A 15,548-nucleotide genomic window follows, 5' to 3' on the forward strand; every position below is an offset into this window, starting at 1 on the left:
AGGGAGAGCACAGAGGAGTACTATCAGACAGGAGAGAGCGCAGAGGAGTACCATCAGACAGGAGAGAGCACAGAGGAGTACTATCAGACAGGAGAGAGCACAGAGGAGTATTATCAGATAGGAGAGAGCACAGAGGAGTACTATCAGACAGGAGAGAGCACAGAGGAGTACTATCAGACAGGAGAGAGCACAGAGAAGTGTTATCAGACAGGTGAAAGCACAGAGTAGTACTATCAGACAGTAGATAGCACAGAGGAGTACTATGAGACAGAAGAGTGCACAGAGGAGGGCTTTCAGATAGGAGAGAGCACAGAGGAGTGCTATCAGACAGGAGAGAGCACAGTGGAGTCCTATCAGACAGGAGAGAACACAGAGGAGTCCTATCAGACAGGAGAGAGTACAGAGGAGTGCTATCAGACAGGAGAGAGAGCACAGAGGAGTGCTATCAGACAGGAGAGAGCACTGAGGAGTGCTATCAGACAGAAGAGAGCACAGAGGAGTCCTATCAGACAGGAGAGAGCACAGAGGAGTGCTATCAGACAGGAGAGAGCACAGAGGAGTCCTATCAGACAGGAGAGAGCACAGAGGAGTACTATCAGACAGGAGAGAGCACAGAGGAGTACTATCAGACAGGAGAGAGCACAGAGGAGTACTATCAGACAGCTGAAAGCACAGAGTAGTACTATCAGACAGGAGATAGCACAGAGGAGTACTATGAGACAGAAGAGTGCACAGAGGAGGGCTTTAAGACAGGAGAGAGCACAGAGGAGTGCTATCAGACAGGAGAGAGCACAGAGGAGTCCTATTAGACAGGAGAGAACACAGAGGAGCGCCATCAGACAGGAGAGAGCACAAGAGAGTACTATCAGACAGGAGAGAGAGCACAGAAGAGTGCTATCAGACAGGAGAGAGCACAGAGGAGTCCTATCAGACAGGAGAGAGCACAGAGGAGCGCTATCAGACAGGAGAGAGCACAGAGGAGTGTTAGCCCACCCTCACTTACTGGACTTTGTCCATGCCTGTGCTTCAGCTTGGACAAAGACATGATTTTATAAGCCATGATTTTATAAGCTATGATTTCTATAAAAAGGAAATAACATTTTCTTATGCAGTATATTAGAAAGGTTAATGGGTTGCCAAGATGTACAATATAAAAAAGGTTTGTATTTGACAGTGCCCATTTGAAACCCCTGTTGACAATTATTACATATCTAAAGTACAGCTTTTAAAACTAAGAAAATAATTGCATGTTATATTTATTCAATTCATTATTGAAAATACACAATAGATGTAGAAATTGTGAAATAAATATTCAGAGGGGCTTCCATAACAAAAATGCTGCCCCTGCCGGACTTTTTGAATCATTCTTGTTAGCATACACAAGAAAGTTTGTTTTTTATCATGGATTGCACATATACATTGCTCCTTATAATATTATGAGCCCCCTGAGGAAGGAGCGAAAGCGCGCTTAGGGTCCAGAAAACAGCATCTGGGTGAGAACCAATATAGTTTTCCCTTCATGTCAGTTAGCACATGGCGATGAAATAGGATCATTTGTGGGCAAATGGTTGATGGTAACTCCTATTTGGGATCACTTTAGTGCCATATTTTGCCCATCATTGCTTATACTTTTTGTGCATACTTGATTTATGTGACCATGTTTGAGAAAGAACCATTGCTATTGCATTTTTTTCCTTGCAATCTCTTTGAGACACTTGGGAATGTGGAGCTGTATTGGCAATTTTTTTCTGTAATTGTATGAACATCTGTTATTTATGAAGTGTGATTTTAATAGTATGTGAATAAAGAATACATTTTAGTATTCAACATAAACTTGGTTTGTGGTAGTATACAATCCTTATATTAGTTGAGGTCAGATTTTATTTGATCTATGTAAAGATCCCCCTCACACAAGAATACACATCCTGCATTTTGTTTCTTCTCCATCAGTCCTCATCTATGACATGTAACATGCAGATGGTGAGCACAGGGAGGCTCATTGTTTGCACTGAGTTATTGGAAGAATTATACAGGTCTCATCAAATTACACCAGGATCCTACTGCCATTGTACCAGCAGGAGTCTTCTTCATCCAGAAGTTTCTGCATGTATAAGTCATATCTAGAATAATTACAGTAATCTTCATTTTAATTCTCTGGGCAGAATTAATTATGTGAAAATTAAATGGGAAATTAGGTCAAAAGAGATTGTCTATCATGTCATGCAGAGTTGTGGTCTACAATTTGGTGTTGAACTTAGAAATGGAGAAATCTGGCAAAATTACTTTAAATCACCCTATGCATGAGGCCCCAGCTAAACGGACTATATATTTTCCCTTGACTTTTTTAAAGGGGTTATCCAGGAATAGAAAAACACAGCTAATTTCTAAAACAACTCCATGTCAGTCTCCAGGTTGGGTGTGGTCTTACAGTTTGGCTCCATTCACTTCAATGGAACTGAGCTGCAGAACCACACCCAACCTGTAGCAACACTTCTTTTCTGTTAAGCCATGCCCCTTTGATAAGCCTTTGCACATCTTTATTCTTTCTGGCTGACTGTGATTTGAAAATGTTTCTAATAACACATGCACCTAGATTCTGCACCTATATTCTGGGCTTTTTATCCCCAGTTCTGTGTTTCATGGTGTACAGATGTGTGGGTTTAGGTCCTCCTTAAAGCTTGTAAGATCCCATATTCCCATGATACAACATCTTATTGATTCCATACAAACAGCTCACTTAACACTTCCCCTTTAAGTCTCAAAGTTTGTAATTCAACTTAGTCCTGCAACTTTTCTTCCTTTATGCATTCTTCACACCAGAGCCTCTTTACAATAAAGCCTTGAGTTAAGACGACCAATAAGGACTAGAACAGATTTGGTATCTGTGTGTAAAATGTATTTGCTCGTTGTCATATGTATACAAGGAAAATCTATTACTTTTTACTGTTCAGACTCCACAAAGAAAATCAAAGCCTTAATATTTTACACCTCCCATATAAAATGCAATAAGTCAGGAAACCAGTACGCAGTTTATGTTCTAGCAAATTATATTTTTGCGCACTGTCTGTTTAATAGCGACGGCGAGCGATGTACGGGGAGGTGCATTTGCAAGTCTGGGCCTTTGCCTTTGTAGACCAATAATAGTATTGGGATTATTCTGCTGTGCATGTTAAACTTTATTGGAAAGCAGATGAATGGATTTTAAATGGCTTTTGCTGGATGTTTTGTCAGTGTGAGGAGCCGAGCTAGAGACACCATCTGTCATTTACCCTCGCTCACAGCAGGAGTCATCTTTGGCTGTGGAATCGTAAAGTTGATCTGAAATCTTAAAAATTATGGTCATGCATGAGTGCCATTATTGGGCTTTTTGCCATTTTGCTGAAGGACATAGATTCTGCTGTGAACAGAGGGAAGGAAATATTTGTGGGATTGTGCTGCTTGTAATAGGTCTATTCAGCACATTGCTAATAGTACAGGTTTAGTAACACATTTGGTGGCCTTTTGTAGGTCTTACGGGATCAGATGTGTTGTATCGGGGTCAGGGCTATATTTAATTGGTGGGACTGTGTCCCCATAATAAGCAACTAGCTTGTCTCTTATGTTGCACTAGCTTTACACTCACGTTGTACCTCTATACTGTATGGTGTGGCTTCTTAATGAAGCAACGTTCCTGAGTCTTGCACTGGACATTCCATTTTTTGCACCATAATGCATTGTTCTATGCTGGCATGTTTTGTTTAATGCTGGCATGTTTTGTTTAATGCTGGCATGTTTTGCACTCACATTGTACCAGTGCGTTTCCAGCGTTTACACCAGCTTCCTTTTTACTCATGTTTCGCCTGTATCTGTAGACCTCATGTTGTAGCAATATGTGTTTCCTTATGCAGCAGCTCCTCAAGTTACAATATTAACTCCTTAATGACCACAGAATTAGCCAGGCACAGATTTTTTTTTACCGAATATCGTGGGGGCTGATGCACGAAAGAAGGGCTCCTACTATAACTAACAGAAGCAGGCAAACCTCTTTGTAGGGTTACCCCTTAGATGCATGGCCAAACTCTGATTGCAGCATCTAAGTGGTTTCTGGACACCCCACTGGCCAGATGCATAATTAGAATTTATGGAGCCCCATAGCAAAGATCTGTCTCCATTGCCTCCTCCTGATTTCTCAATGGTGCCCTACTATACAACCAGCCCAATCCCCCCTAGTTCCTCCACCACTTGCATTATGCCATGCAGCAAAACTTACTCTGAAGGAGCCAGTGGAGTTCGATTCAGCAGTGCAATCCCTTGCCAGGCACTTGTCAGAGCTCACTCCGGCCGGTCTGCTGCACTAACAGCATAGTGCGAGAAGAGGGCAGGTTTACGATTGGTAGCACAAAGGTCCATACAGGCAGACCCCACAACTGCAGGTCCCCCCCCCCACTCCTGTGCCACAGGCCCTATAGCAGTTGTATGGTCTGCCTATATGGTTGCTACCCCAGTGCCTAATGAAGGACCTCTTTTGCTATTTGGGCTGATTAGTCACCTAATATCTTGCTAACTTAATGTATCGCCCCTGTATCGCGACATCACGGCCTGCCCCCTCAATGCAAGTCTATGGGAGGGGGCGTGGTGACTGTCACGCCCACCCCCATAGACTTGTATTGAGGGGGAGGGGCGTGACATCACAAGGGGTGAGGCCGTGATGCCACAATACTCCGGCCCCTGTATCGCCCGTCATCAGGCACGGAGCAAACTTCGCTCCATGCAGCAGATGACGGGGGGCTGCAGGGAGATTGCGGGGGTTCCCAGCTGCAGGACCCCTGCAATTAGACATCTTATCCCTGATCCTTTGGATAGGGGATAAGATTTCTAGGGGCGGAGTACCCCTTTAACTTCAATCTTAACAGTAGTTAGAAGAAAAATGCCATTGTGTTATAGATCCTCCGCTTCTCTTTGCAGAACACTGATAAAATTTCATTCTTATAGACATTTATGCCATTACTTGTCACAGTGACTTGTGGCTCCTCACAGTTAAACACTGAAGACAGACAACAATCTTATTTATAGATCCTTGAGAAATACCTACAAGAATTAGATTAAGCCCTGTAGGTGAAAGGACTGGGATCTGCAGCTTTCTGGTGAGAAGATTAGTGTTTAATCTCTGGCAGATATGTACATAACTCAGTAGGCCTATCCATATCCTCTTACTACAACAAGCCACACACATCAATACCTAATAGGATGCTGACCTAATGAACACTGAATCCTATTTGATTTGTATTTGATTTGGGACAATAGGTCAGAGATTAGGTGATTTATCTCTGCATGTCTGCGAAAATCCAGCCAACAGCCCTTGATAAGCGGCAAGAAAAAAATGTCACATTGTATTCAATCCATACTAACAAGAACATGGAGGAAAGGACTTCGTGTTGGTATCTGATCTGTATACAAAGCAGGCTTTCTCATCATCATCCACTCTCACCACTAGCGGTCGCTTAACCTTATGTATTTCTACGGCTCCTTTTAAACATTTTAGTAGTAGTAAAACAGTTTAAAAGTACAACGGAAAAAAAAACTGTATGCAGTAAGCTCCCCCTAATGGTGACTGCAAGTAGTCAGACTTTTTTCAGTCTTTTGTTTCAACAAATGAAAAAGAAGCACAACTAAAACTAAAATAGGAGTGCATCCCTACATGTCTAGAACCATACTGTATACAAAAAAACATACATAATAGCCTTAAAGGGATACTCCACTGCCCCAGCGTTCTGAACATTTTGTTCCGAACGCTGGGTGCGGGTTGCGGGGGTCTTGACATCACGGCCATGTCCCCTCAATGCAAGTCTATGGGAGAGACTGTGGCCACGTCCCCTCCCAAAAACTAGCATTGAGGGGACATGGTCTGACGTCATGAGGGGCATGGCCGTGATATCACATCCCCCGCAGCCTGGACCCGGCCTTCGAAACAAAATGTTCAGAAAGCTGGGGCACTGGAGTACCCCTTTAAAAAAATATATCTTTACTATAAAAAAGTTTAATCCCCAAAAAATAGACCATCATTAAAAATCACATAAAAGTACCTCAAAAATATAAGATACAATCAAAGATACCTCAAAGATATTAGATACAATCCTGTCCCATAATAGGGTTTTAAGTATATTCCACACAAGAAAAAGACTAGAAAATATCCTCCTAGAAATTCTAGAACTTTCAAATTAACCCCATAAAATTCAAAACGAAATATCTAATTAGGCAATATGAACCGAAATAAGAGGCAGAAATACCAATACATTTTTCCAAGTGATTGTCAAGAGCCTCAGGCGTATCGCTTCACCAGAATTTTTAAGTCAAACCATCCATTTAACCCCTTAAGGACCAAGCACATTTTGACCTTAAAGGGGTTATCCAGGAAAACCTTTTTTTAACATATATATATATATATATATATATATATATATATATATATATATCAACTAGCTCCAGAAAGCTAAACAGATTTATAAATTACTTCTATAAAAAAAATTTTAATTCTTTCAGAACTTATGAACTGCTGAAGTTGAGTTGTTCTTTTCTGTCTAAGTGCTCTCTGATGACACCTGTCTCAGGAACTGTCCAGAGTAGAAGCAAATCCCCATAGCAAACCTCTTCTACTCTGTTCAGTTCCTGAGACAAGCAGATATGTCAGCAGAGAGCTCTGTTGCCAGACAGAAAAGAACAACTCAACTTCAGAAGCTGATAATTATTGGAAACTCACTGTAAACCTCTGCCCATGTGAATGTACACTAAGAACACTACACTACACTAACACATAATAAATGGTAAAACACAACATATGCACCCCCTTACACTGTTCCCCCCCCCCCCAATAAAAATGAAAAGCGTATGTTTCCAAAACGGAGCCTCCAGCTGTTGCAAAACAACAACTCCCAGCATTTCTGGGCAGCCACTGACTGTCCAGGCATGCTGGGCGTTTAGCAATAGCTGGAGGCACCCTGTTTGGGAATCACTGGCGTAGAATACTCCTATGTCCACCCCTATGCAATCCCTAATTTAGTCCTCAAATGTGCATGGCGCTCTCTCTCTTTGGAGCCCTGTCGTATTTCAAGGAAACAGTTTAGGGCCACATATGGGGTATATCCGTACTCGGGAAAAATCGCACTACAAATTTTGGGGGGCTTTTTCTCCTTTTACCCCTTATGAAACGGAAAAGTTGGGGGCTACACCAGCCTGTTAGTGTAAAAAATAAACTATTTTACACTAACATGCTGGTGTTGCCCCCAAAATTTGTAACGCAATTCCTCCTGAGTACAGAAATACCCCATATGTGGGCGTAAAATGCTCTGCGGACGCACAACAAGGCTCAGGAGTGAGAGCGCACTATGTACATTTGAGGCCTAATTTGTTGATTTGCACAGGGGTGGCTGATATTACAGCGGTTCTAACATAAGCACAAAAAAAATACCCACATGTGACCCTATTTTGGAAACTACACCCCTCACGGAACATAACTAGGGGTATAGTGAGCCTTAATACCCCACAAGGGTTTGACGAATTTTCGGTAAAGTTGGATGGGAAAATGAAAAAAAAAAAATGTGTTTGCCTAAAATGCTGGTGTTATCCTAAATTTTTCATTTTCACAAAGGTAAATAGGAAAAAAGCCCCCCAAAATTTGTAACCCCATTTCTTCTGAGTAAGTCCATACCCCATATGTGGATGTAAAGTGCTCTGCTGGCAAACTACAATGCTCAGAAGAGAGGGAGCGCAACTGGGCTTTTGAAGAGAAAATTTGTCCAGAATTGAAGGCCACGTGTGTGTGTACAAAGCCCCCTTAATGCTAGAACAATGGACCCCATCCCCCCACCACCCACATGTGACCCCATTTTGGAAGCTACACCCCTCACGTTATGTATTAAGGGGTACAGTGAGAATTTACCCCCCACAGGTGTCTGACAGATTTTTGGAACAGTGGTCAATGGAAATAAAAAAATTTATTTTTCATTTGCTCAGCCCACTGTTCCAAAGATCTGTCAAACGCCAGTGGGGTGTAAATGCTCACTGCACCCCTTATTAAACTCTGTGAGGGGTGTTGTTTCCAAAATGGGGTGACATGTGAGGGGGTCCATTGTTCTGGCACCATGGGGGGCTATGTAAATGCACATGGGGGGTGGGGTTAAACATTTTGGGGGTGATTTTCTCCTTAACCCTTTTAAAAATGTAAAATTTGTGGGGAAAATGCATTTTAATAAAACATTTTTTTTTTCATTTACACATCCAACTTTAACAAAAAGTCGTCAAACACCTGTGAGGTGTAAATGCTCACTGTACCCCTTGTTAAATTCCTTAAGGGGTGTAGTTTCCATAGTATGCCATGTGTTGTTGTTGTTTTTGCTGTTTGCTGTTTTTTCAGCAAAATTAGCTTTCTGGGAATTGCTTGCTGCTGATTAATCATGACTTGAGCCCGCAGAGCATTCTACATCCTAACATGGGGTATTTCCATACTCAGAAGAGATGGGGCATTTTCTCCCATTACCCTTTGTAAATATGGTAAATTTGGGAGGATTAAACTGCACTTTAATGAAAAAAATTTTTTGGTCATTTACACATCCGATTTTAACGATTTTAACGAAAAGTCGTCAAATACCTGTAGGGTTTTAAGGTTCACTGGACCCCTTGTTACGTGCCTTGAGGGGTGTAGTTTCCAAAATGGTATGCCATGTGGGGGTTTTTCTGCTGTTCTGGCACCATAGGGGCTTCCTAAATGTGACATGCCCCCCCAAAAACCATTTCAGAAAAACTCACTCTCCAAAATCCCATTGTCGCTCCTTCTGAGCCCTCTACTGCGCCCGCCAAACACTTCAAATACACATATGAGGTATTTCGTTACTCAAGAGAAATTGGGTAACAAATCATGAGAGGATTTTTCTCCTTTTACCATTTGTAAAAATTCAAAAACTGGGTCTACAAGAACATGCGAGTGTAAAAAATGAAGATTTAGACTTTTCTCCTTCACTTTGCTGCTATTCCTGTGAAAGACCTGAAGGGTTAACACACTTACTGAATGTCATTTTGGATATTTTGAGGGGTGCAGTTTTTATAATGGTGTCATTTATGGGATATTTCTAATATGAAGGCCCTTCAAATCCACTTCAAAATTGAACTGGTCCATGAAAAATTCTGATTTTGAAAATTTTGTGGAAAATTGCTGCTAAACTTTGAAGCCCTCTGATGTTTTCCAAAAGTAAAAACATGGCAACTTTATGAGGCAAACATAAAGTAGACATATTGTATTTGTGATTCAAAATATAATTTATCTGGAATGTCTATTTTCCTTACAAGCAGAGAGCTTCAAAGTTAGAAAACTTTAAAATTTTCAGTTTTTTCATAAAATTTGGGAATTTTTTACCAAGAAATTAAGCAAGTATCGACGAAATTTTACCACTAACATAAAGTAGAATATGTCACGAAAAAACAAAAAATGCTCTGGTCCTACAGTGAAAATTGGCCTGGTCCTTAAGGGGATAAACACAGCCGTCCTCGGTGCGCAGTCCTGGTGGACGGATAACAGCAAGTGGCCACAGGGGCCTAGTGATGAAAACACTTCCTGGGGCATTGTTTCTGAATGTCCTTCACATGTCTGATTAAGGAACAATAGTTAACTGGGAACTAGTAGATGTGGCATTTTTTGACAATGTCCTTACATGCTCCTTTGGTGATGGGGTTATAAACATGTGGGATTTATAAACCGTGTAACTGAATATGTAACATATTTTACACACCTGATTCGGAACGGGCTGCCTGAGGCTTTTTACCCGATGCCTTAGCTGCTGGGACACATTGGCAAAAGCTACTTCTCCCCAGAACACAATACATACTTTAGACATTAGAACAGTATTACCTTCATATAACAATTCTGTCACTACACGTGTCTGACTTAAGTTGCAGGGGAACCCTCTGGCCAGTAGAGCACCCTGTACACGGGGAAAGGAAAAATGGTTAGACATGTGAACATTTTGACTATTTGTGGACTAGAAATATACATTTTATCTACAGTCCTAACTATATATTACATTTGCTTAGTTTATGCCCAAAACTCTATGTACATCACTGAACTATTTATTTATTAGCATTAACTATACTAAACTAAATTGTCATGGTTCAAGGCACTATCACTATTCTCTGTACCTGGCTGGAAATTGTCCCTGAGTTGACCTTTGGGATCTGCACAGCACCACTTCTGGGGAATCTGGAACTCTTGGAGCTGGCATTTGTGCTGGAGATGTTGGAGTCAGGGTCGGCACTCGGGAGGCAGGTGTATAGGCCAGAGCCAATGGTGACAGGTCTGGGACTGGCGTGGTGACCAACGTGGGTTGAACTAGTCCTGAGGTTGGAGACACAAAGAAGATTGCAGGCTGGTTTGGAGAAAACAAGGGGAAATCCATAGAGGGGTGGATCCCCTCGGCAGGAACCTATTCCCTCACAGGTCTGACATCTGGTGGAGATGGAGCTGGGAGAACAGGTAGATCTTCTTTGAAACAGAGCTTGATACGATTCCACTGAACAACTTGTGGCTCATACCCGGGTTTCTGTACTTTGTACACATCAGATTCGGGATAGGGTCACCCCAACATCAAGTAGAAAGGGGTATACCCTGTAGAACAATTAACTGTGTTGTTAGAGATCTCCAGCAACTTGGGCAGTAGTTGGGGCCACTCTTCTTGTCTTGACACAGAGGCTGCTCACAGCATATGTGTCACGATGCCGGCTGGCAGGAGGTGGATCCTCTGTGCCAGAGAGGGATTGGCGTGGACCGTGCTAGTGGACCGGTTCTAAGTCACTACTGGTATTCACCAGAGCCCGCCGCAAAGCGGGATGGTCTTGCTGCGGCGGTAGTGACCAGGTCGTATCCACTAGCAACGGCTCAACCTCTCTGACTGCTGAAGATAGGCGCGGTACAAGGGAGTAGACAGAAGCAAGGTCGGACGTAGCAGAAGGTCGGGGCAGGCAGCAAGGATCGTAGTCAGGGGCAACGGCAGAAGGTCTGGAACACAGGCTAGGAACACACAAGGAAACGCTTTCACTGGCACAATGGCAACAAGATCCGGCGAGGGAGTGCAGGGGAAGTGAGGTATACATAGGGAGTGCACAGGTGAACACACTAATTAGAACCACTTGCGCCAATCAGCGGCGCAGTGGCCCTTTAAATCGCAGAGACCCGGCGCGCGCGCGCCCTAGGGAGCGGGGCCGCGCGCGCCGGGACAGGACCGACGGAGAGCGAGTCAGGTACGGGAGCCGGGGTGCGCATCGCGAGCGGGCGCCACCCGCATCGCGAATCGCATCCCGGCTGGAGGCGGAATCGCAGCGCACCGGGTCAGTGGATCTGACCGGAGCGCTGCAGTAGCGAGAGTGTAGCGAGCGCTCCAGGGAGGAGCGGGGACCCGGAGCGCTCGGCGTAACAATATGGATAAAGACTTGATTGATGCGTTCACAGAGCTCGTTCCCATTAGGGTGGTAGGCGGTGGTCCAGAGTTTCTTGCAGGCATGGAATTGGCATAGCTCTTGGAAGAGTTGGGCCTCGAAGGCCGTTCCATGGTCAGTTAGGACAGACTCTGGACACCCAAGGGTTTGCACCCATTTGGAGTAGAACATCTGTGCCATTGTCTTGGCTGTGATATCTTTGACGGATACTACGACAACCCATTTGGAGTAATGATCCACCATGGTGAGAGCATAAGTATACCTGGACCAGGTATGAGAAAATTTGACATGGTCTAGCATGACCAACTAGTTGGGCCTTTCACTCTGGATGGAATGGAGGGGTGCTCTTGCATCCTTGCACACATTCTTGGTGATGTTACCGACTGCACACTGCACCATTTCTCAATGTCACTCCACATTCTGATCAAATAGAATCTTTGCCTGACAGTAGCTTTGGTCTTGCGGACTCCAAAGTGTCTCGACAGGTCATGGTATGCAATGAGGATCATCGCTGCGTCTCTTCAGGGAACCAGAATCTGATAAAGTCGATCACCAGATACCTGATGCAAAGAATTTTGCAGTTCTTTGTGCACAAACAGTCGCTTCCTCTGTCGCCACAGATGTTTCTGTTCATAATCACACTATGCCCAGCGTAGACGGATTGGTCCCTTTTTCAACAGAAGGTGGTCCAACAGAACCCCCATGACTGGACTTTCATCTTGAAGAGTCTTCCAGGTGTACATGTCTTCTTTAACCTTTTCAGACTTGGGTTCACCATCCATCAGGGCGGTAACAACATTCTGGTTCACAAACCATTGATAAAATGGGGGCATCTCCATGTCTTCCCACAAGTCTTCGACAGGTGATCATTCGAGATAATACATTGGCATTGACGTTTGACTTGCCACTTCTGTACTTGATAGTGAAGCTGTAATTGGCCAATCTTGAAGCCCATCGCTGTCCAATGGCCCCAACTTGGCAGTGTTCAGGTGGACCAATAGGTTATTTTCCGTGTACACAGTGAATACCATGGGGGCCAAATAATCTTTGAACTTTTCAGTCATTGCCAATACCAGGGTGAGAAGTTCCAACTTGAATTAGCTGTAATTAGCATTGTTCTTCTCTGTTCCTCACAGGTTACGACTGGCATAGGCAATTACTCTTGCCCTTCCTGGACTTGGGAAAGGACAGCTCCCAGACCTTCAAAACTGGCATCAGTATATAGCCGAAACATCTGACTGTAGTCTAGATGGGTGGTTCTGTCAGCAGATCAAAGCTCGGAACGCTGTCTCTTGCTCTTCGGTCCATTCAATAGTTAGTGTTCCATTGTAGTTCTCCTTCGCCGTACCCCGCAGGAGAGCTGTGAGGGGTTCTGCAATTTGGGTGAAGTGTGGAATGAAGCAGCGGTAATAGCCGGCAAATCCCAGGAAGCTCCCGACATCTTTCACCGTGCATGGGGTAGGCCAGTTCTTGACAGCTTCCACCTTCTTAGAATTGGGCTGGACTCCCTCTGCGCTGACAACTTGACCCAAGTAATGGACCTGAGGTTTAAGCAAGTTACACTTGGATGGTTTGATCTTCAGCCCATGCTTGATCAAGACTTGAAAGAAATCTGACAGATGACTGAGGTGTTCCTGGTAAGACTTGGAATACACAATGACATTATCCAGGTACAACAAGACACTTTGGAAATTCCAATGACCCAGGTATCTTTCCAGCAGACACTGGAACATAGCAGGGGCTTTAGATAGCCCAAATGGCATACTTTTAAACTCGAACAACCCCATGGGGGTCACGAAGGCGGTCTTTTCCTGGTCCTCCATGGCCATGGGCATTTGCCAGTATCCGCTGGTTAAGTCCAGGGTGGAGAAGTAAGCGACCGATCCAAGGGCCATGATTGACTCCTTGATCCTTGGCAAAGGGTAAGCGTCTTTATGTGTGATATTCTTCAGTTTCCTGTAGTCGACACAGAAGTGGATGGATCCGTCTTTCTTCTTGACCACGACAAGTGGCGCCGCGCAGGTACTCTGACTTTCTTGGATCACGTCTGCCTCTTTCCTGTCAGCCAGCATATTCTTGACAGTCTGGTACATGCCTGGCACGACCGGGCCATGTCTTTCCTTGATAGGTGGACTGTCGCCTGTGAAAATTCAGTGCTGGATCATGGAAGCATGCTCGAAGTCTGTGGAGTGTTTGCTGAAAGCCTCATGGTACCTTTTGGCGACATTGATGACTCCATTAACTTGGTCCCTGGGGGTAGTGTCATCTCCAACCTAGAGTTGCGCCCACCAGACCTCTGGTCTTAGGCTACTTGGGCTGCATGCTGTCAGCCACCAGACGTTCTGTCACAATGTCCTTTGACTGTAGGAGGTACAACAGGGCTACTGGAGTATATTTTGGTAAGACAGTAGTATAATCAGACAGGTTTACTAACCGCACCGGGACTCTCCTGTTGATGACAGTGACAAGGCTTCTTGCAGCTCGGACGAGAGGATGATCTTCTAGTTGCATAGGTTCCAGCAGGGCCTGATAGTCCCTATTCTTGATCCCTTGACATGCACAACACCAGATTATGGTCTCCCTGTTGGGTTGTAAAGTCACCGACCTGATGTCTTGAACTCGTAATCTGCAGATTTCACCTTGCTAGTTGGCAAACCTCTGCTCCGCCTGTAGAACTTTCAAGTGGTGCTGCACAGCTCGCTGGCCTGAATGGGACATATGGGGAAGAGAGGCATGCAAGGCATCTAATACTTCTGCGAAACAATTTTTCATAAAGTTTATCTCAAATATAAACTCAGCAGACCCCTTATCTGTCACATTATTTACAATCACTCCCTGCCCAGTAAGTACATGTTCTCTAAATTGAATAGCTGGCTCCCAGTATCCATGTCTGGGGACTGGTTGCCCATTACCAGCAACTACTTGAAATTAACATCATCAGGCTCACACAATAAACTAACATCCCAATGTTGATAGAAAACACTTTTAAGTATGGTAGACACTTGTGACCCTGTATCTATCAATGCCTCTAAAGGTTCACCTTCTACAATAACCTTTACATAGGAATACACTGCATTGACTAGCAAAGTGGGCTGCACTGGGGTGGGGTCAGGGGATGGTGATGGTATAGGCCTGGCTACTGCCCCTAGTGGCTCTGAAACAGGTGTAAGGGGAGTACAAGTTTCCTCTAACTCAGTCCCGGACTCGATCACTTGGATAGCCAGTTTTAAAAGCAGGAAATGACATATTGGGATTTTGGACTGCTAACATTCTCAATTGGGCCTTGTACCACTTGTTATGGGCTCCATGAATGAATCTGTCCATTAACACTTTGTTGCCCTGTTTGGGAGTTCTAACTTTTGGACAGTCTCTAGGGCATTCTGTAAGGCTACAGCATATGCTCTCAAGGTATCACCTGGCTTTTGTCGCCTTTCATATAACCGGAGACATTCCTCTGATGGAGAATGTGACTCAAATACCTGGTGCAGTCCTTCAAATATCTGTTCCACCGTCACCTTCTCAGATGCTGGCCAGATGTGGACTTCCTTTAGTGCCGATCCCTGGAGTTGCCTGTTAGCAATTGCACCTGTTGGTTAGGAGGGAAAGGGTAAACGAGAAACAAACTCTGGATCCTCTCTTTGAAATCCCTCAGGGTGAAGGGGTCTCCATTGTAGGTAGGAAGGACAGGGTTCCCCATGAATACTTGTGCAGATGCTAGAACACCAGGACTGTTGATGTTGTCTGCAGGCAAGAGGGGCCGGACCCAAGCTACTGGAGCAGGTGATGACTTTGCTGCTGAAGATGAGGGGGCGCTGGTGCCCAGTTGATCTGTGGTGCACGGTTCTGAAATTCTGTTGATTTTTGAGGGCGCTGTCACTTTTAGAGAAAAACGGTGTGTTCCCTTTTAAGATGCTTGCTGAAGCGCTGCAGCGGGTTTTAACTTGACTAAAAATCAATGAAATCAATATATTTTATTCAATGCAATGTCACAAAAAGTTTTAATCCACATAAGGGCATAGAAAATGCATAGAAAATGCATAATAAGATAATAAGAATATAGCTATAGTATTGAATGTAGTAGACAAATGTAA

This window comes from Hyla sarda, chromosome 6, assembly GCF_029499605.1.
Source record: "Hyla sarda isolate aHylSar1 chromosome 6, aHylSar1.hap1, whole genome shotgun sequence".
Lineage (NCBI taxonomy): Eukaryota > Metazoa > Chordata > Amphibia > Anura > Hylidae > Hyla > Hyla sarda.